This window comes from Adelges cooleyi, unplaced genomic scaffold (genome assembly GCF_023614345.1).
Source record: "Adelges cooleyi isolate 19-005CV unplaced genomic scaffold, UGA_ACOO_1.1 ACOO_flye_CR_arks_rails_tigmint_CR_PRNA_574, whole genome shotgun sequence".
Lineage (NCBI taxonomy): Eukaryota > Metazoa > Arthropoda > Insecta > Hemiptera > Adelgidae > Adelges > Adelges cooleyi.
The window spans coordinates 2,962,212-2,983,992 of NW_026096268.1; the positions used below are offsets into that span (position 1 = coordinate 2,962,212).

At 30.7% G+C, this 21,781-nt stretch overlaps 1 protein-coding gene across 2 annotated transcripts in view; it reads left to right on the plus strand.

Moving 5' to 3' along the window:
* Positions 1 to 1,414: 1,414 nt before the first annotated feature.
* Positions 1,415 to 21,781, plus strand: part of LOC126842908 (octopamine receptor 1-like) — a 96,118-nt gene continuing 75,751 nt past the window's right edge. For both annotated transcript variants that reach the window (XM_050580129.1, XM_050580132.1), the window contains exon 1: positions 1,415 to 1,643. The gene's annotated coding sequence lies outside the window, so the exon portion shown is untranslated. The remainder of the gene's footprint in view (positions 1,644 to 21,781) is intronic.

A 21,781-nucleotide genomic window follows, 5' to 3' on the forward strand; every position in this document is an offset into this window, starting at 1 on the left:
AATTATAAATAAAATATTAAAGGAAAACGGGTACAGATTTGCTGTTTATAAACAAATATGGTAAAAGTTAGTAATAATAGTAATTGTATTCATGTACAACGCGATAAATATTTGAAAGCACCGTCTAGGGAGAAAAACCTTAGGTACTTTGGCTCTTAACAATGGTTTATATTTGTGTTACTAATTTCTCTGAATATTTTTTATGGTACTTACAGATAATACTATTTTGATGAATTTCAACATTAAATTTAACACAACATTGATCAACCAAAAAAAAAACCTAATTTAGATCATATTATATTAAAATTTCAAACTTATTCAATTTTATAATTAAGTCATCTCAGTTGCTATTTTCAGTCGTGTTTTGTAGAGTTTGCCACACATAACGTGTGGTAATGTTAAGTTTGCAATTAGTTTTGTTGTTTGTGTTGGTACTGCAAGTTGATATTGGTTTATGGCTTTGGTTCTAACCGGTGCATTCGAGTATCGAATTGCTTCCCTAAGTGACCTTTTTTTATTGAAGTTATCTCCGGTGAGACTCTTGAGGAAATTAAAGGTCTTAGGTTACTAAAAAATAGTATTTAAAGTACACGGTATAAAATAACTCGGATTTATGTGTACATAAATATTGTATTCGAGGTACAAAACAGCAAATACCATTTTGTACCTATTTAAAATAAATGTATTCAACATCGGGCGCGGATACAAAAAAACTAACGTTTTTGATTCTGCAACTACAACAACGACAACAATAATGACCTCTGTTGTCATTGTTCTTTTTTCGGAATCTCTGCAGGGGGGGGGGCAGAGGTAAATAGTCGACTAAGGTGTATGAATGTGTGTATAAAAAAAGAGACGGGTACATAGAGGTGTCTGTCGTTGGCCACGGAAAAGTTCTGCAGTGCGGTTTTGATTTGGCCGACGACTCATTATTCATTTTCGGGTTCATTCAACAGACCGGTGCGCCGCAGAACCCGCGGCCAGATCCGGCCGGGAAAGGGTCGGCCGAGGACAAGGCGGACGCACGTTTACACGGTGACACGGTGGTCCCGCGTACACGTCGGAATTCGCGGATGTCGGCGGATAAAATACTTTACCGGTCGCATGGCGTTTCCGCGGAAATCCCTTTCGTCCGTTACACGACGCGACTCGCCGCGTACACCACATAATATCCGCCGCCTAAATGCCCACGTACATACGCGCACCAACGCAATAATACAAGCATACGCGTTCACGCACAGATATTTACACACACCGGCACACGTGGGCTCGCGACAAAAGCCACGGTCCGTCGTGTCCGGTAGGAGGCGCGCGCGCTTTTGGTTTATGCGGCCGAAAAGAGCGAGACGCCGTGTCGAGCTGAGCGAACCGCGCGTCACGTTGGAAAACGGCGGTAGACGCCGGGACGCCGCTATCGTTTACGGTCGGACGACGTGAGTACATCACTCGCACGCGCGTCGTCGTAAGTATTATCGTTCGTTTGTCCGCGGAAATCGTTCAAATACCGCGCAACTTGGGCGGCGAGAGAAATTTGTCGTTTAACAGAAAAAAAAAAGGCTATTTCAAAATCAAATATTGAAAAAACGCGTTTTGCCTCGTTTCCGGTCGGCCGCCGTCGCGCTTTAACGGATTCCTCGGACCAGGTGAGTGTCCAAACCAGTGTACAGCATATTATTATACTGCACGCGCTTAGGTACCGCACCTGTGTATGTACAGCAAATCGCGCACATGTGGTAATCCGTTAGGCGGTTAGTAGTAGTCGAAGTGCTTGGGCAACTCTGGCTACTCGTCTTGAACGTTTTGTAGTTATCCAAACACAAAAACATCCGGAATTTTAGGTAAAATCTAAATTTTCAACATTTAAAAAAATCCCAAAATACCATATTAAAAAAAAAAAAAAATGGTATTGAAAGTCTAATCATATATTTTATGAATGTGAACAATTCTATAGAGAACCATCTATTTTACTTTTTGTCCAATTCTGATGATAAATAGATCACAGATAAATATTGTAAGCGATGATAATAATATGTTAATGTAATGACGATTATTACATAAACATTGTTTTGAAGCACCGAATACCCAAACACATCTAACGGGTTGGGCTTTTTTTTTTTTTAAACTCGAATTTTCGTCCTGTAATTAAATCTACTCAAAGAGTTGTAGAATAAAAAAAATGTTTCATAAAATAAAAAATGATCCGAAACAGTTATCATAATTGTGTTATTTATTTATGAGTGTTTTTAGGTAACGTTTATTTACGTTTATAATTGGAAATTGTATTGACAAAATTAATTTGTTTGTCTTATTTTATATTTATTATGTTTATTTTATATTGTCGAACGATGGCAGGTATATAGGGATTATTATACTTGAGTGATAATATATATTAATATATTAAATAAGTATTATACATATATATATTTATTATATTCACATTAAAGTAAGTATTAACTGTTAACTAAAACAAGTTTACTTGAGATTTTTGAAAACATGTTACACTAAATTAAATCCACCTTCAGTTTAATTTGTTGACCTTAAGTCCAAAAACTAAAATTGAAAACAAGTCGCCGACCCATCTTAGGGAAAGGGTAAATGATGTTTTCGTTTGGTTTTTGACTTTATTTTTGATAGTGTGATATTTAAACAACACCCGACATAAATCAGATTTGTATTGTATGTCTGAAAATCAGTTATAGTTAACATAATATATCAAATATAAATTATGTAATTTATAAATAAAAAAAAATAATCCCTCTCCACGAAAAAAGAGTTTGACTCTCTATTCGGCACATTTTTATAAATAAATAAAAATTGATTTGGCTGGTAATAATTGGATTTCCAGAAAACGCCATCGCAAAATACTATAGGTACTCCTTAATTAATATCGATTGTTATATTGTACGTTTACCGAAAACGATGGTAAATAATAACATTGTTATTCACCGACAAATATTAAACTATATAGGTAGGTATATGTGAATATTTCATATTATACAAACTACAACATGTTTGTTCATATGACATCCAAGGAGCGTTTTCTTTTTTTGGAAAAAAATTTCAGAAGTGTGTATGTCTAATAAGAAATTGTACCTGGCGCGAGCGTTACAGTAACGTGTGTTTGCCAACCTCATTTCCAGTTATTTGGCGGTCCTTATGTCACCCCAGGGAACGATGCTAGACTATTCATACGTTTAAGTCGTTTGCGGTAAACTATTTTTGAGGACTATCTTTTTATAACACTCACGTTTGTTATAATAGTACATTCATACGTGTTATTAAGAGTAATTCTGTAAGTTTGGAAACTCGCGTGTACGCCACATACCTTCGTATCTACATGGTTGTTTAGAATAATTAAATGCAAATTTACATGTTCATTGTTTACCCCCGTTTTGTAATTAATTTAAACCATAGCCAAATAGGATAAATTCATATGTTTATACAAATATATTTTAGGTTTATAATATCAACGATATACGTTATACCCATACAAATATTGCAAATATTATGTTGCCATAGATGTCAATACTTGAAAGTACCTTCAACTTCCATAACGTTGCACACGGTACACGTGCCACGTGGTTTAATTAAAATTATGTATCGTTTTTATTACAAAGCTGTATTTATTCTGAATTATCCTAAAGCGCACGTTAAGATTAATATACCTACTTGATATAATATTATTATTTTATCGTGTCGAGCTATGTGAGTTTATGCGATACAGCTAAAACACCGTATAGAGTTTTGTAGCATGCCACATAAACCTCATTGATGCATACTCAGGGATAGAAGCCTTTTTAAAAACTAATAATACAAAAAAAAAGAAGTAAACATAAACAATATCGAATACTAAAACACATTTTTAATACTCAAAAACAATTGCACATATTACCTGTATTTTAAATTATTTCAAATTTAAAAATTGCAAACTAAAATTTTGAAACTAACTTTTTTTTTTACAAAATTATTTGAGACGGTGTATAGTACACTTGTAAGCCGTGTCATTTTTTTTCCTAAGAAAAAGTTATTCTTAGTATAAAAGTAAATAATAATTTTTTTTTTTTAAAAACCTTTTTAATTTTAATAAAATTAGAATTATTATGAAAATTGTATACATAGTAGTTATTTGGTGATTTTTATCTTACATCGAGATTCTAAAAAAACCTTTTTATTACAACGTCAAACGAAATTCTTTAAAATGTTTTCAATTTCTGTAAAAAATTACATTATAATTTGTAATCTGATAGTATCAGGTCATAATGAGCTATCCCCCCGTATGACATGTTTAATAGTATATTTGATTTAAGATGTTTTTGTTAAAATAAGTTTTAGAACATATAGTTTAAATTACACTGGTAGTTGGACAGACAGACTTTTGAATTCCATAATAAATTATGGACAAAACAGTAGAATGATTTTGGGTCTGCTCATATGTCATCTGCATACTCGTGTAATGTATTTACTATTTAATTAAACACATGTCCACAAAACCTTTGATAATACAATGTAATCAATCAAAGTACTCGAGTGGTATTTTTAGCTTCTTACAATTAAAAACTATATAACTGTAGGTCACACGGTAATAGTTGTATTTTAACATATTAACATAACAACATACTTAAACGTTAGGTTTACATGGTCGAAAAGTAGCAATGTTAGTAATTTGTTTTTTAACCAAATAAATACAATTTATCGGTTATTTTACTCTGCGTCTTACATTCCATAAACATATGTAGTTTCTTGCTAGAACATTTCTCTTCTGAACTGTTTTTATTATTGGAATTTATTTTTTAATACTTTTCAAACTTTTTACTCTAGAGTCTGATTATATATAGAATGTACTTGTTTTTATGGATTCGTAGTATCCGTTAGATGTTTTGTGGTGTTTAATGTGTAAATGTTGTGAAAATATTTAGATTTATTATTTTAATTCTGTCAAGAATTCAACAATTAATGAACACGATTACATGGCATAATTATAATGTACATAATATATTAAAGAAAATACCACTCTAAAAATTGTGTAACAAAACTGTCAGTAACGTTGTTTAATTCTAACTCTAGGCTCAAGGGCTATCAGAAAAGTTTATTTTACTTCTGAATGGCTTATGGCGAAGTATAAATTACAGAGTTTTTACTTGTCGAGTCATTACAGGAGACTTACGACAAATGACCGCTTTTGTCAAAAATCGTGGCGTACATTCGAAGATAAATTGTTGAAACTCGATTTTGACAGAAAACCAACACTAGTTTTAACTTTAAACGATTCAAATTTACCACCTTGTTTAAAATTCTAATAAATTGAAAGTTAGGTAGGTATTATTATGGGCAATCTATTAATTACCGCGAGGAGAGATACAGCTACATTAAAGAGGTTTCTTAAATTTTATTAGTTAGGTTTAATACGAATCTAATGCTGTGAGATGTTGTGTATTCAAGCCCCTGAAACAATAATATAATCATTTGGAATTGATTTCTCTGGTAAATTAATTACACTTTACTATTTAACAATTTTGATAATTGTAACAATTGTATCTTCTTTCGATCCGCAGGCTTTTAAGTGTTGCACGCAATGCACGTAACCAATTGGTTGAAGTGTGCATTCAAGTCAATAGGCCACTGTAGTTTTAATAATGTTATTTTCCGGCCACTGCTATTGCCGTTTTCAATTTTGACAGACCAAAATTTAAAACCGTGCACATGCTATGTATTAACCATTTCATTGCCTAAACAAATGATTTTCCATGTCGTTTTCTCAACTAAGTGGTGCATTTTTCTGCAAAGACGTACATTAAACGGAAGAAAAGAATTTGTTTTATTTTTTGTAGAACGCACCTCACACATATAAGTTGCTTCCAAGAAAAAAAATGCCATCACTCGTAACGTACATAGATGCACACCAAGCAGCATATTATTGATAATGGTGTTAATATACTCTTCGTGATGATTCAGCCGCACGCCACGAATACATGCAACCAAGCTATTTTCATTGCACAACAGTTCTCATGCATTTGTACGTTGCTAAAAGGTTGGGCCACCGGTAATTCACATCTCAGCAAACATCTTGGAATTCCATTGAGTGAATTAGTTTTACATTTTTGATGGTTTAAATTAAGTCGGATCCTCGAAGACGATAAAGACAAGAACTTGGTGGGGCTTCGTTATCCATGCAGCGGTCCAGCCATAGAAAAAGTCTCGGTGAACTGACAGAATTTAAGAGATGTGTTTGATTAAATCGTATTAGTGATCAATGTAATAGAAGCCACTCAATTTTTTTGAAAAGAATTGAAATTTTCTAGTTTTATTTTTTGCAAACGTTTAGAGTACATTATTGTCGTTTTATAATACTTAATTAGTTTTAGTATTTTCTAAAGTAGTCTTCGACTCTTTAAATTTTATCGATTTGTTCGCAAAATATATTCTTTTATATCAAGAAAAATCTACTGTTAATGCTTACTGATCCGTAACCAGATTTGAGTATAGATTATAGTATAAGATTGGAGTTATTAGACTTAAAACGTGTAGGCGAGAGAGATGTTGTAGCCTAATAATATTTTTTATTCTATGAAATCCCAACTCGTCATATCAAAAACCACACATGCTATGTAGTAGTCAATCTGATGACTTATTTCTAATCATATAATATATAATGCAAACAAATTTCTGAGACTGGTAGAAGAAAACGTAACAAGGTGGTAGTAGTGAATAACTTATTCAAATTGTGTACGGTAGGCGACAGATTCAAAAGAGCTATACTTGGACTTGACAACTACATGTATACATTTTACCGGATCGTCTGTTTCTGGGAAGTGATTGAAGACAGACGTACGTCGAATCAAACCTTTTACTACACCCTGAATTCAATTTCAAAGATACCAGATTACCTTGAATTTCAAATGTTTTATAAGTAAGATCAACATATTCAAATTGCTTTGCATAATGTGTAAGCTGTCAAATTGAATATCCAATAAGCACCGTTGTATTTGACATGATAATTTTCTAAGAAATTCTATATTTATGACATGTACATTAAAAACTTTTGAAAGATCATCATAATATGTGAAACGTTTATTTTTTAACGACATAATTTTTTTAGTTTACGTGTATATTATACATTATAATATACACTGAATAGAATTTCGTATTGTGTGTGCTCTAGAAAACAAATTTATGGAGTTATAAAAATATATTATATTATGTAATTTTGGTTGATGGCCGTTGAAAGTATTGAGCACTATAATTGCATCAAAAACAAAAAACATCAAACTAAATATTTTTCTAGTCTTACACAAATGTTTGACATTGTTGAAAACTAATATTTATTACCTATTCTAAATACTTATTAGATGTAATTTGTAATATTTACTAGGTGGTAACTTTGTACAGACACACTAGAACATTACATTTTTCGTTAAATTGTTTACTCCTAATCTACTCAATAGTGGCTGCATCAGAATAATCAGACCATTTTTGCGATATGAGGTTTATTACTTACGTCGTATCCGTGTTCATACATTCTGGGGGGGGGAAATAAAAAACACAGTATTCAATACCATGAAATAAAATCAGTATTAATAAAGAAAAATTATATAAATTCAATTCCATTTCAACAAAAAATAAGATATCCTTTTACGGAAGTATTATTTTATCCTCTTCGTTAAAGTTTTGATTAACTTTACGTTTAAGTACTTTAAGTTTGAAATTTAAATAATTGAATGATATAGCGTTTCAAGATTGGTAAAATACGAATAATTTAAATAAATTGACGTTCTCAAATACAATTAATATGAACTAATTTATAATTTTACTAAAAATGCAGTGGTTATGATCGGCTACCTTGAATTTTTAGATTTTCCATAAATATTTACAATTTTAATTTTTAATTTGTTTCTTTTGTTTGCATATTGAAATTTGTTTTGAACCCTTGAACTGGACGATAGAATAAATAATTTATTAATTGAGATTTGGAAATGCAATTACTTGACGAAAAAATGCATTACTTACAATTGTTGATAGAGTGTATGCGGATTGATGGAAAAAATTGCATAGAATGTAGGATCTAGGTCATAGGAAGTTTAATACAGGTCAGTATAGGATAGCCCATTATTGTTTTACTTAGTAATGGATAAACTTGGAGAGGGAAATGCCAGGCCGAGGTACCTTGATGTCTATTGTTTGCAAATTATGTAGTTTTAGTGGATAAGAGTGCAAAAGTGTTGCGAATTAAATTGGAGCAATGGAGCGAAGCATCGGGGATAAATAGAAACTATACTTAGTGTTTAAGTTTGTTAATGAGAAGGTTATAGAAGGCGATAGTCAACCTTTTATGCTCGGAGAGCGAATAATAAATAAGGAAGATAAACTGAATATTTTATAATCCCGAATCTGATCGTTATAATAGAAAAAAGGTTAATTGAAGGAGATTATGGAACACAGATGAAGAACATAGATAGTTGGTTGAGGTGGAAAAAGGCAACGGGTATGTTCTATCGTTGTATGGGACTATAGACATAAAAAAAAGAATAATAACAGTTATATTATAAGTACAATAATATGACATCAAATAGTACGATATTTATTTGAAATTCTGTTGTTTTTAAACTTCACGTTTATCAAGTCCTTTTTCTTTCATAATAAAAATAAACTTAATTTAAAAACAAAGCTGCACCTAATACAATAAGGGAGACCCTTAAATATATAATAAATTATGTTACGCACACAGATTGTATTCAATTTTCCATTTAATGTTTTCTGAGTAATTTTTAATAGATCTTTGTTGTAATTCAAAATAAGGAATTCAAATAGAATATTTAATTTATACTTTGTTTTAAACAAATGGCGTTTGTTGGGGTTGATTTTTTTCCGTGTCAATATTGATGAGATTAAGTTTAAAAAAATAACAATTTAATAAATACTATTAACATCTTTGAAATAAGTGGTGCTTTTACATTATATTATATAACAACATTTTCTACTTTTACATGAACATCGTGTTATACTTTTGGCCAATGCTTTTTATCGGAGACATTAGTCGGAACGCCAAGGCGAATACGTATCGGTGTAAAATCTTTATACTTAACGGCGGTAATTCAAAACAAGCTTACGCCGTGTGGGCTCGGTATTAGCTTTTCGAATAGAAAATATCCTTTCATCTAGCCTGAATATATACAGGGGGTTACTCTTGCAAAAGTATAATGTTGACCGGAATACGCTGCAGTGTTAATAATTCGAGTTATACCATTAACGATATTACTATGACCGCCCTTCGCTGCCCTCTACTCCTTCCGGCATTATTGTGAAACTGCCGTTTTGCTTATAAACACACTACAGTGCGATATGACTGCGTGAAATATTATTGGACACGGCGGTGAATGAAGGCGTTATTAAACGAACAAGAGAAGAAAAACTAGGACCGAAACGGCTATCCGGAGATTGGCGGACGGTGGCGTCTGTCGAGATCCAAATTTGTTTCAAAACAACCTAACCAGACAAAAAGATAAATAGCCGAAAGAAAAATAACGCGCCGTGTCTGGCAGTCTGTTTCCGGCCCTTTAGAGCAACGGCTATAGCCAAGACACAGCGCATTCGTGAATTAGACTAGAGTACGCCCTATCCCATCGTACTTACATTATGCATGTTTACGCTGCATAATTTTATACATAATGTGTATAATATTATATATGTATAAATATATATTTCAGCGACAATGGTGGTTCAACCGACACGTGTGTCGTACGACAAATGCATATTTAATCTGTACGTGTGCGGCCGCGTCTTGTAGGCTGACAATAACTACTTTTTTCGTTTTGTTCTTGTGCTGTGCCGTGCAAAGCTCCTCCACGATAAAAGTTACCCTATATAATGTACACAGTGCTCGTTCGTCGCCATAGTTCCGCTTTGTAGTTGTGTTTATGTATACCGGCAAATGACTTTTTCGGCTTCACCGTAGGTCGTGCGCTTGTCGGTCGGTTAAGTACCAAAACGGAATAAACGGTCCAGAAAGCGTTTCGGATTTATAAAATAATATTATTATTATTATTATATAGGTGTACATAACATTTATGTACGACCTACGCACGGGTAGGTAGATTATACTATTTACCCTGGCGTGCGAGTACAGGGTGCTGTAACAACCGTAAGCCGATTTCCATAAGTACACAAACCGGCGAATAACCGGGATCATAATTATTATTGGAGAGTAACTTTATATCTGTATCTGTATTGGTATAATAAAACTGTTGAGTTTAGAGCGATCGGTTGACTGTACAAGTTCGATCGACTCTAAATATGGAATTATTTTTGCCTTTCGGATACCATTTATTATTAAATAAACGGATTCAATTCTAAATTATAATAATTGACAAATAATGAAATAAAAATAAAATTGAGAAAAAAAGTATTACCAAGTATTCTGTTCTGGTTGTGTCGTTGATTGTTTATAATTGTGGATTGGATCATGTCGTGTAGTATTTGCCCATTACGTGTAGTGTGTACAGTGTACACCCAAAATTGCTTTGTAATTCCCATGTGAAACTTAAGTCTATTGGCGCATTCCGTTCAAAAATTCTAAGCTAATTTACAAACGAAAACTGTTTTTTTATTTATGAGTAGTTGATATCCAATCGCGATCGGTTTAGTGTGCTTGTATAAAGGTTATTTATACAAGCTTACATATAAATAAGAAAATATAAAAATATGTACTTACCTAAAAGAAAAAATGCATTGTGTGAATAGACGAGACGGGAGAAAGCAAGCATCTGTGGCGACGACGTTTTTATTAAATTCGAATAATAATCTTTAACAAAGAATAAAAATTGAGTCCTGCTGAGAAAAAAAAACTGTTGAGTCGGTGTGCGGGCGGGCAGGAAGCGTAAACGTATATGAGGATAATGCAAAGTATTAATTATATGCTAAGAAACGTACAGCGTCCTCGATAATAATAATAAATCCTAAGTAACCAGGAGTAGTGGGATATAATATTATAATATTATACATACATATAGGACATTAAATAAATTAGTCGCCAAATGACAGTGACCAAAATTGGCGAACAAGAAATTCCACGATTTACCGAATAATACATATTTACACGTTACTAGCCTTATAATATACGATTTGTAAAGCAGATGCTATTTATAACATTACATTTATGAAAATTCTATTGTTGAATTAGTTTATACCTAAGATAATACATAATATTTATTTTTTATGTTGATAGATATTTTATTATGAAAATTATGCTTATTAGTAAAACTAATTATTCTCAAAATTAGATTATTTATCATGAAAATCGGAATTTTTCAGATTACATTTCAACCCTATTAAAACAAAAATTACATAATCTTTATCCTTAAAGTATTGGCGAATTAAGCGTTCATGTATGTGTATTTTGTTATTATGTGCATTAATTTGTGCATTCCAAGGTATATATTATGCGTGTGGCCGCCTTCACCAGTTTAGTTTGAAAATAAAGTGTAGATAGTTTATCGTTTAATAATAGGCTAATAATAATTGGCGAAAACTAGTAATGAAAATGTCCGCGTTCAGAAGATTATCTCTGTTTTAATCAGTTTCAAATAGTAAAATGATTGCTTTAAATAAATGTTATTAATACATGCTTTGAAATAAAACATTTAACATCCTTGTGAGAATGGTCATTAGAAAATGTATTCATTATTTAATCGTGGATTTATTTATTTTTTTGCTTAACACTATCAAGTGGAATTATTCAAGGGAAATAATAATCGTAGCAGCGGCCGGTAGTGCAAGAGCGATGCCAAAAGCAGATTCAGTGTTCCGGTTTAACGTTTCCGCGTTAAACACGAACTGACCTAACCGTGTTTTAAATACCAATCCATGTACTATATACGCGCTATAGTTAAATTAAACGTTTAATCCGATTACAGAAAGGGACTCTGAACCCATAGTGTAACGATCACCGTGTTGAGGTTCATTTTCTACATTGTTATTCTTGTAGATGTCGACCAGGGAAATGCTGTGTAAATCGCTATCAAAATAGTTAGGAACTGACCGGTTTGTTGGCCCATTGACACATTAAATAGTAAAAGGACCCTTGGTAACTATCCGAAACGTCCGCAACAAATAAAAAAACAACGGACAAAAGTATAAACAATAAAGACAAATAAACAAAGAAAAAAACTTGGTGGGTTACACAATAAATAAAATAGAAACAAAAACCAACTGTAAGCAGACCCAAGAAATCTGCAGTAATTATTTTAACGGTCAAAGAACTTACGGAAAATTAAACAATTATGTTGGAAAAAGGGTTAAACTATTTACTAGACCCCAAAGGAAAATAAGATATCATAAGCAGTAACGAAAACTCATTATGCAAACCATGAAAAAATAGATTATCCGATAAGAAGGTTGTACGATTTTAACAAAGGTGGTACTACCAAAACCAAATTACAACAAAAAAGAAATGACAGTTTCAAAGAAATTAAAAAAATAACAGCAACATCTTCATACTAGAGCAGACCATGGCAATGCCATCGTGATCATGAAATCGCTTTGAAGATAGATGGAGTCCTCCAATGAGTCCAAAACGCCAGTAAAAAATCAAAGATATGAATACATCTGAACACAATAATGTATTTCAAGATTTCTGTGTACCGTGGTAATTTTTCTTCTTCTTTCCGGCGTATGACGTGAAAAACAATTTAATTATAGATTGACAGTAGGTACTAATAGAGTTTTTCGTCCTGAATTTCTATATTTTATTGTAAAACATACCTACACAAATAATCTCTCAGCGTGTTGTAATGAAAAGTGACTTCATTAAAGTTTATTATGAAAACTACTCAGGTACATCAATACTATTGTACGATAAGGAACGTAAATATAACATACCTGTTATAAAAATAGTTACAAATAGTTCTGTTGGATGATTTTTACAACATTTATTTTATGACCATTTTTAATGATTTTCGGTTTTTCATTGTTAGAACTTCGTTAATGCACAGCTATAATTAAAGCATAAGGATTATTTTTATTTTTATTTGTTTTTTAACTGAATGAGACGTTTTACAAAAGAACGAGTTGTTCACTTATTAATCACTTAGATTTTATAACTTTTTTATTTTGAGAAAGTTCGTTTCTATGTTATATAATATAGTATATTTTAGTGGAATTGGCAGTATTATTAAAGGTCCAATTTGAGTGAATTTGCTTAAACGATATTATCGATAAAATATTAATAGGTACAATAATTTTTTAATATCCATTTTTGATGGCCTTTAGCTAATAAAAAATATGTATTTTTATACTGAAGTGATTAGAAGTACTCTAGGTACACGAACGATCGTTAAGTGAATCTATTGAAGTGAATCCGGAATATTATAAGATATGTATTGTCATGTATACGGCCAGAGGAATAGAATCTGATAAATTTTTTCATAGTAACAAGACTGTAGGGACCATGTTGTAACTATCTTTAAACGGGTTTCAATTGTTACCGGGTCGTTTAAAAGGGTTATAATGGCTGTATCCTGAACTTTCGTAAAACAAAGCTAACAAACATAATACACCATAAACTTGGTATTATTAGCAAAGATAAGTTCTAGTGGGCCGTAAATGGCCATCAGCTAAGGAACAGGGTTGAATAAACAAATAGATTTGGCGAAAAACAAAGGCAAATAACCAATATTTGTTAGAATAAGTTATTTGTTCTGTTATACCTTAATCTATTCCGTCGGTATTATTCTGTGTAATATTAAACTAAGCATATTTATTGTACAAGCTATAATGCTGATTAAGTAGGGCTCGGGACTTCTTGCATTTGCATTTTCTTTAATAATGGTTGAAGAATATTCAAAGTTGGATACAATTTTGTTTTGGAAAATGACAAATTTAGACAAAAGTTTATTTACCGAAATGTTATCAAATTAACTGTTATATTTAGCATATTTACCAAATTTCAAGTTATGATGTCGGTAAATAAATACATTTGAAAAACATCACTGCTGATTTAGCTGTTATGCGTCAATCTAAAAAAAAAAAAAATAACGCCATCGAAAGTGATTTTTTTTTGTATTGTGGAAAAAACTAGAATAAAAAAAAGGTACATGTGCATTGTGCATGTTTTAGCATCCCTATTTAAAATCTAGTTAAAAAATAATAACTAGGTATTCTATTTGAAAATATAATAAAATAAACGATAGTTTTTACCGATCACTGAAATTTAATACTATTTAAAAGATATCCTGACATTGGTTTTAACACTGATTTTATATTATACAGATATACTAACTATTGTGGAAACTGAAGGTGATAGCATGAATGTACAATAGAGGTAAATATAGGCATAAAGTTTTATCATCTTGTTCCTTAATTTACCCACTTTGAGTATAAATTTAATGTGTGTTTATTTTTAACAATAGGATGGCTTGCTTCTAGGTTATTAAACCAACGTTTTTCTTTTTTATTGAAAATCGAATAATTATGTCGAAAACAAAATGTTAATATAAACATCTAAAATCTGTAGTCAATTGCTAGGAGTTGATCTTGATAAATTTCTACCTTTTACTTAGAAATTCAGTCAAATATCAATATACTATCAAAACGGTTATAAATAGTGTAAAATTGTATGCAGTTGATTTATTATCTACTGTTTTAAAATTGCCAGCCGAGTGGTGCGGAAGGTTACAACGGGAAATCACTACACCAAAATTCTCTTCTTCAGGACACTTGACTGCAAACCTGTCTTCGGACTACTAAAATAAAACTATAAAATGAGTGCCAACTGAAATTATTATTGCTAATGAAAACATTACACTATTTTTCTACAATTTGATAAAAAAAAAACAATATGTTATGTGCGTTGGCATCAAATCTTTTGGAAATCCTATAGTTTTATTTTACTGTGCTGACTTGTGGTTTTACATTATGGAAGCTGAGAGATAATTTCATAGCAAACCAAGTAGTTGTAGTAGCTGTCTAAAATATAAAACTCTTTGTTTTGTAACGTCTTTGTTAATAATAATTAACATTATACGAAGTTTGTAAACTTTTAGGCTATTGCGGAATATATTTTGATACTTTAATAAAATAATAAACAAAACTATAATATGGATAATATGAGGAAAAAAAGTTGTTGTTTGAGAATTATTAAGGTTTTTATTTATTAAGGGGTAAGCCATTAAAATGACTTGAGATAGATTTTAATTAACGGCTTTAGACCTCTGTAGTCCCATAGAACACCGTTGATATTACTCTGGAGATTCATATCAATTATTTTTACAATCCCTAAAAAATTACAGGAAAAACAAAACAGAATATAACGTACGAAACGAATATATATAGCTTTTAGCTATGTATAACGTATTTTAGAACCAAAATATTGTTTGTTGAAATCTACATACCTAAAGAGTTTCGACAGGGTTATTTATTATTACAGTAAATAATGGAGTTGAAAAGTAAAAAAAAAAAAAGCAGTATAAGGGTTAATTGTTTAATTTATTATGCATACTGAAATGTTGTTTATCTGTACACAATTTTTCTCCGATAATCCATAAATATATCATCCTTCTGACCAGTTACCACTGAAGATATTGAAACAGTATAGTATTATTTATTATTAATAATGCATTGAATAATTATAAAAACGGCTCACCTCTTTATAAGCCAAACACAAAAAATTAAAATTAATTTTAAATTAAGCTTTTTGGTAACAAACATACGTAATTGATAAGGTGTTATTGAAGATTTTGAAATTATGCTACGAGTTGAATAGCAGAAACATTTGTAACTGTCATTCATTTTTCTTAGAATTATAAAAACGATTATGTCTACTCGTAATAAGTCTTTTCCAACAACGAGAACTTTTGTTTTTGACAACCACTGGTAGCGTTATTTATGATAAACTATCGTAAAGATTTACATTTATAAATGTATTATAATTATATTGTGCGTGACATTAGGAGTAACCACCATAACTCATAAGGTTGTATAATTTCAATTCTAGATATATGTACATTTATTTTTTAATGGAATTGTGAATAGTGCGTTTTCTAAATGTCTATATTAAACTTTAAGGAAAAAACCCGTTCTAGTAAAATATGTACTTCATGTTATTATTACCGACAAAACAGTCGATTTAATATAAAAGTATTATCGATAAATCTATAAATAAGCGCATCCATCACGCTAATATGACAGAATATTGAAATAATTAGGTTTAATTCATAAATATGAAGATATGCATCTTTGGAGCTGTAATCAATGACCATTTCTGAGTATTTTTTAATTAAAATGTATTCCAGGAATTGTATATGCGTGTACAACGTTTGCATTTTTACAAAAAGTTCTACTTAGGGTTAGCCTTAGGTTAGCTAAGCCTGATCGAGTTACCGAAAGAGAGAATAGGGAGATTGTGGACATAGTACCCGAACGAAGTGATCGTAGAGTGAGAATATTTTTAGAATATGATTAATTTTATAATATGCGTTGAACAAAAAAACGCACCGTCTTAAAAAAATATATTATGCCACTTGACAAGTAAATCGCTCCATTAATTCTACTTTGGCTTAAGGCTGCCTAATGTATGGTTGATTTTTTAGTATTAAAAAAAATTACTAAAACGTTGAATACAGTTGATATAAATCAATAAATCGTGGTGTTTTTTTTTCAGTAGGACGATTTGAGTGTACTTTTAAAAATGTCAATTTCATTGAGAGAAATCTGAATACAAAATTAATTTAACTACATTTAAAATAAATGAGTGTTCCAGTCAACTATAACATTTTGACACGATATGTCTCTGAGCTTTGTAAGTTTGTAGCTTTATGATTCCAAAGTCGATTCAGAAGTTTCGAAGACATTGAAAAGTAGCAAACGCTTAATAAATATTGGTCAATTTTTTTTACAAATAAATAGATTCCTCTTTTAAAATGTATTGTTAAAATAGTGAATAATATTTAACTTTAAGATCAATAAAATCAAGCCTTTTACACTTGTTTGTTTAAAAGCTATGTAAGCGAATGTAAATTTGAAGTGCGTTTTAGTATTTTAAATAAATAATAAATTTCGTTTGTTTTCAAAATGTACTCAAAGAAGTTTATAAGCTAAAAAGGGACGAACTGTTTTGTATGTACATATTTTTTTTTATAACATATATGATATATGATCAACACTACCGTCACTAAATCAAAGAATGAAATCTAACACTAATTTTTAACAGGTATAGGTTTCACGTATAACATTTCATCTCGAGGGACATTCAAAGATTATATTAACTTAACAGGTAAATAAAAATGTTGTTTTTCATATTTTTGTACCGAGGCATCGATTGTGAAATCGGTAGTAAATTATAACAGTATATTCATTATGAATAATATATTATTAGCGTTAGATTTAAACAGTAGTCAATACGTTTGCAGTATTTGTAGGGCCAAGTCGAGAAGTCCAAAAATGCTAATAAATAACCAAAGAACTACAACGTGTGTGCTTTGCGAATACACTGTATGAAGTTAATAAAGAATTATTGCCGTAACCGAGAGCGCAAGCACGGCTGCCGAAGGAAATCTCTCGAGGGGTCGAGAACTGATTTTTGCTATATCTACCTAACAATTTTTTTAATCGTGTTATGATCATATTAGAGCAAAATAAAAATGTCTTCGTGGAAAATTCAAAACACGCTCAAAATACACAAGTCTGGATAATTGGATTGCGCACGCGACTGTGAAAACACCCTATAATGAAAAATGCAGACACACAAACACTGTCACATTGACTATTGAATAATTACTTTTTGATAATTATTATTAATATTTGATGCGGAATTTACGTTAAATTATAATAAAACAATCAAAAACAAAATAGTTTGTGATCTTATATGTACTTGATTAATATTTCCTACCGGAATATATAAAAATGTTTGGATTAAAATAGTCGGAGCGAAAAAAATGTATAATATATTGACATAATTCAAGTACAAATTATTGAATATAATATCATAAACTATTTGGTTTTTTGGCATCTTATATGTTATTATACGTTTAAAGTATGCACGCTACTTAAGTATCGCAGTATAGTGTAATTTTCAGGCTGAGGGGGCCAAGGCTAACATGTTCTAATCTGGAAATAAATAGTTTTTAGCGTTTTATTATATTGTAGTTGTTTTTTTATAGACAAGTGTTTTATGGAATACAAATGAAAAACATGGGAATTCATGTTTTTCATATTTTGTATTCCAACGTATAAAACTACTTTAAAACATGTAAAATTTAAATTTCAGTATACAGTTTTTTGTCAAAATAGAATGTCCGGTAAAGTGTTTATCGGGTTATTGTTTTTTGTTGTAATTTACAATGAACAAACGTTTGCATCTTATGTGGACAAAAATAATCTATCTGACGTACTAAATGCACTTTTGGGACATTCGCAATGGGCACGGATCACTGAAGTTAAAACTAAACTTCCTACTATTGAAAACAAATGGGTTTCGTTTTCTGGGAAAGAATTATTTATTAACAGAGGTTTGTACTCCAGCTCTAAGAACATTGGAGTGTCTCATGTTAATGTCGATAACGTTTTTAATAAATACTACATGGTCACTTATTTATTAGGATGTGTTTACGCAAACGTGACCGATACATTTATAACATTGATTAAAGACATTTTATTTGTAAGTGGAAAAGAAAGAAGAGCATCGCAAATGAGAGAATATCAGCAACGGACAAGAGAAAAAATTAAAAAAACCCGATTGGAAAATAAGGCTGGTAAACGAAAGCAAAGTAAGCGACAGATAACTAAAGAACAACACTATAAACCAATTATCCAAATTAGTGACAATTCGGAAGACGACGCGCATACATCGGATGATGAAAAAGAAAGTAAACAGAATAGTGTTAATATCAAAACTAATGTTTGTAATACACGATTGTGGTACGATGAATTGTTTAGCTATAAAATTTCATGGAAAATGTTTAATTTTACGTATCATCTTTTATTGAATAGTCAGCAGATGTTTAAGTACATGTATGACGCATTTAGTTATTTGTTCAGGTTGATTGCGCCCGAGGAATATAATGTACATTCTAACATAGAAGCCGTACATAAAATGTTAGAAGTAGTGAAGTGGCATAAAGATATATCGGTTAATTTAAAACGCCTTTTCCCAACTTTTATCGGTGAAGATGATGTTGACTACAAGTCAAAAATAGGTCCATTTTCCTTAAAATTGTTCAGATCCATTAATAACAGGAATCGGTGTTTGTTGAAACCGTTCATAAACGAATATTGCATACTTCCAGTGAAGGACAACGAACACATCAAAAAAATAATACAGGAATATCAATCCGAATATTCAGATAAAAAAAAATTAGATTTCATATATAATTTTGAAATCGAAATTCAAGAGCTCGTGGAAAACGTTATTGATAATTACTATTTAGCTTTAGGTTTTGTGTACGACTAACATTTGCATGTCTTTTCTTGATAACCTAAATGAATAAATGGTTTTATTGTATTATAATGTTTTATTATCTTAAAAATAAATTATAAAAAATAACATACACGTTTGATTATTATACAAATTTATTACTTCTTTATCTATTACATTTATACATTTCCAATTAATTAATTAACAATGGAATTATAAGTAACAAAAAAAAACTGGAATAATTGGTTCCTCTTGTTACTTGTAAATCGTAATCAAAAATAAATAAATAAAAATGGGTTTCGGGTAATTGGTAATTGTTGACACATTCACACATAGCTCCTGAATATATAATACAACACAATTTAGGTTCTTCAATTTTTATCAGTTTGATGAACGTTTTTGAGAAAACAGTATGTCTTATGTGGGACTAGACACAGAAATTAAAACAATTCCTTTTTAATTATTTTAAAACGAAGCTAAAACTTATTTAATGTCTAAAGATATTTAAATTAGTAGGCGACTTTTTGCATACGTACAGTTACAAAACACTGGTGTCTTTATAAAACAACAAAAGTATAACCTAATGTTATAACATGGTCTTGTTATTTTTAACCAGTAAAAATACGTTTTTTTTACACCCAGTAGCATTTTGTACAGCTCGCATGTGGAAAACATAAATTGCCGAATACCGTATAAAATGTAAAGTAATTAAAGTGATCAAACTTTTGCCTCTTACGCGGACAAAAATAAATCTATCTGACGTACTAAACGCACTTTTGGACCATCCACAATAGGAACAGATCACAGAGTTGTGTAAGCCAAACATCCAGATTTAACAAATCAATTTTCCTTTTCTGGGGAAGCCATATTCATTTACTGTGGTTTCTTCTCTAGCACTTAAATCATTGAAAACTCTTGTGTTAGTGTCGAAAACGTGTACATAAAATACTACACGATGACTTATTTTATACCATGTGTATACGCGAAAGTGACCAAAAATTTACAACGTTGATAAAAAAAACTTTTATCCGTAAGTGGAAAAAAATTGATAGAGGCATGTCCAATAAATGTTCTATAAAAGTTTCGACTAGATCCGACCGTTTATCGCGAAGGTACAGTTAATCAAAGATGACGGTTGAAAAACCGGTTTAATTTTATTTCTATTTTTTCTGGATTTAATGTTGAAGAAGTTAACTTTTTCTACGTTTGACCAACCAAAATACCAACTCCATACGATTTCAGATCTATAGAGGTGCTACTCGAGTAAATGAGATAACAGGAAATAAGATATCGTGACTTTAGATAAAAAAAAAACCACATCTTTATAATTCCAATACCTTCTCTGCTATCGCATCAAGGCTGAAATATCAGTTAGTAAAATGTAGTAAATATATTTATGTTGCACCACCCTAATAACAACCACAGTGTAAACAACCTTAAAATGTTCTATATTTCAATGTAGATATGCAACTATAAATTAATTATAAAAAAAATTGAAAAATTATAATTTCATAAACTTTAAACTTTATTTAGCATGGCTTGCACTCATCATACAGCGTCGTTGTTTTATTAGTATTATTTTGTGTTATTTGGAGATAATTGGGAGGTGGAAACTATGAAAATTCGAAAAAGACCCTAATAAGGGGTAATCATGGACATAAGGGTGTAGAATTAAACTAAATTTCTAACTGAAAGGCTAAAAATAAAATGTTGATAAACAATAAAAAGCCATTACTTTTCACAATGGATATTACATTGTTAGTGCAATAATATGTACTTATTACTTAAGAAACACGTCTTATTCATGTTATTTTTTACTTATTTATTCAAAATTAATTAATTTAACGTGGTTACAAAATTAAATGTATTCTTATTCAATTTTACAGTTAGTTTATTATATTAACATAAAAAGTATAGGTGAAATCTGTTTATTATTATTTAAAAATCAGGATGACGACACCGCCTACTCGAATTATTCATTTTACATTTGTTCGTTTGTTTTCGAAAAACAATTATTAGTTATTGGATACAGAATTATAAACATAGTCGTCTCTGTCAAAACAACATGATTTAAATCGGGTTTTAATCATGTTATGTGGTACCTTGTCACGTACGCCCAGATACAATATTTGTATGAGAACATTACAAAGGATTTCATGTTGGACTGTTACAAACGGCTCTAATAATTTTTATTATTCATATTATAATTAGTACGTTTCTATCTGTAAAACGGCTTTAAGATTTTGATGAAAGGTGGTAAATACACGGTTTTAAATGAAGATGAGCGATTAACTACATAGTTACCTGGTTTTAAAAGTATAATTTATATGTAACTCTGTTTCTTACAGGTCATTTAGGCAATTTGCAGCTTCTACCAAAGGC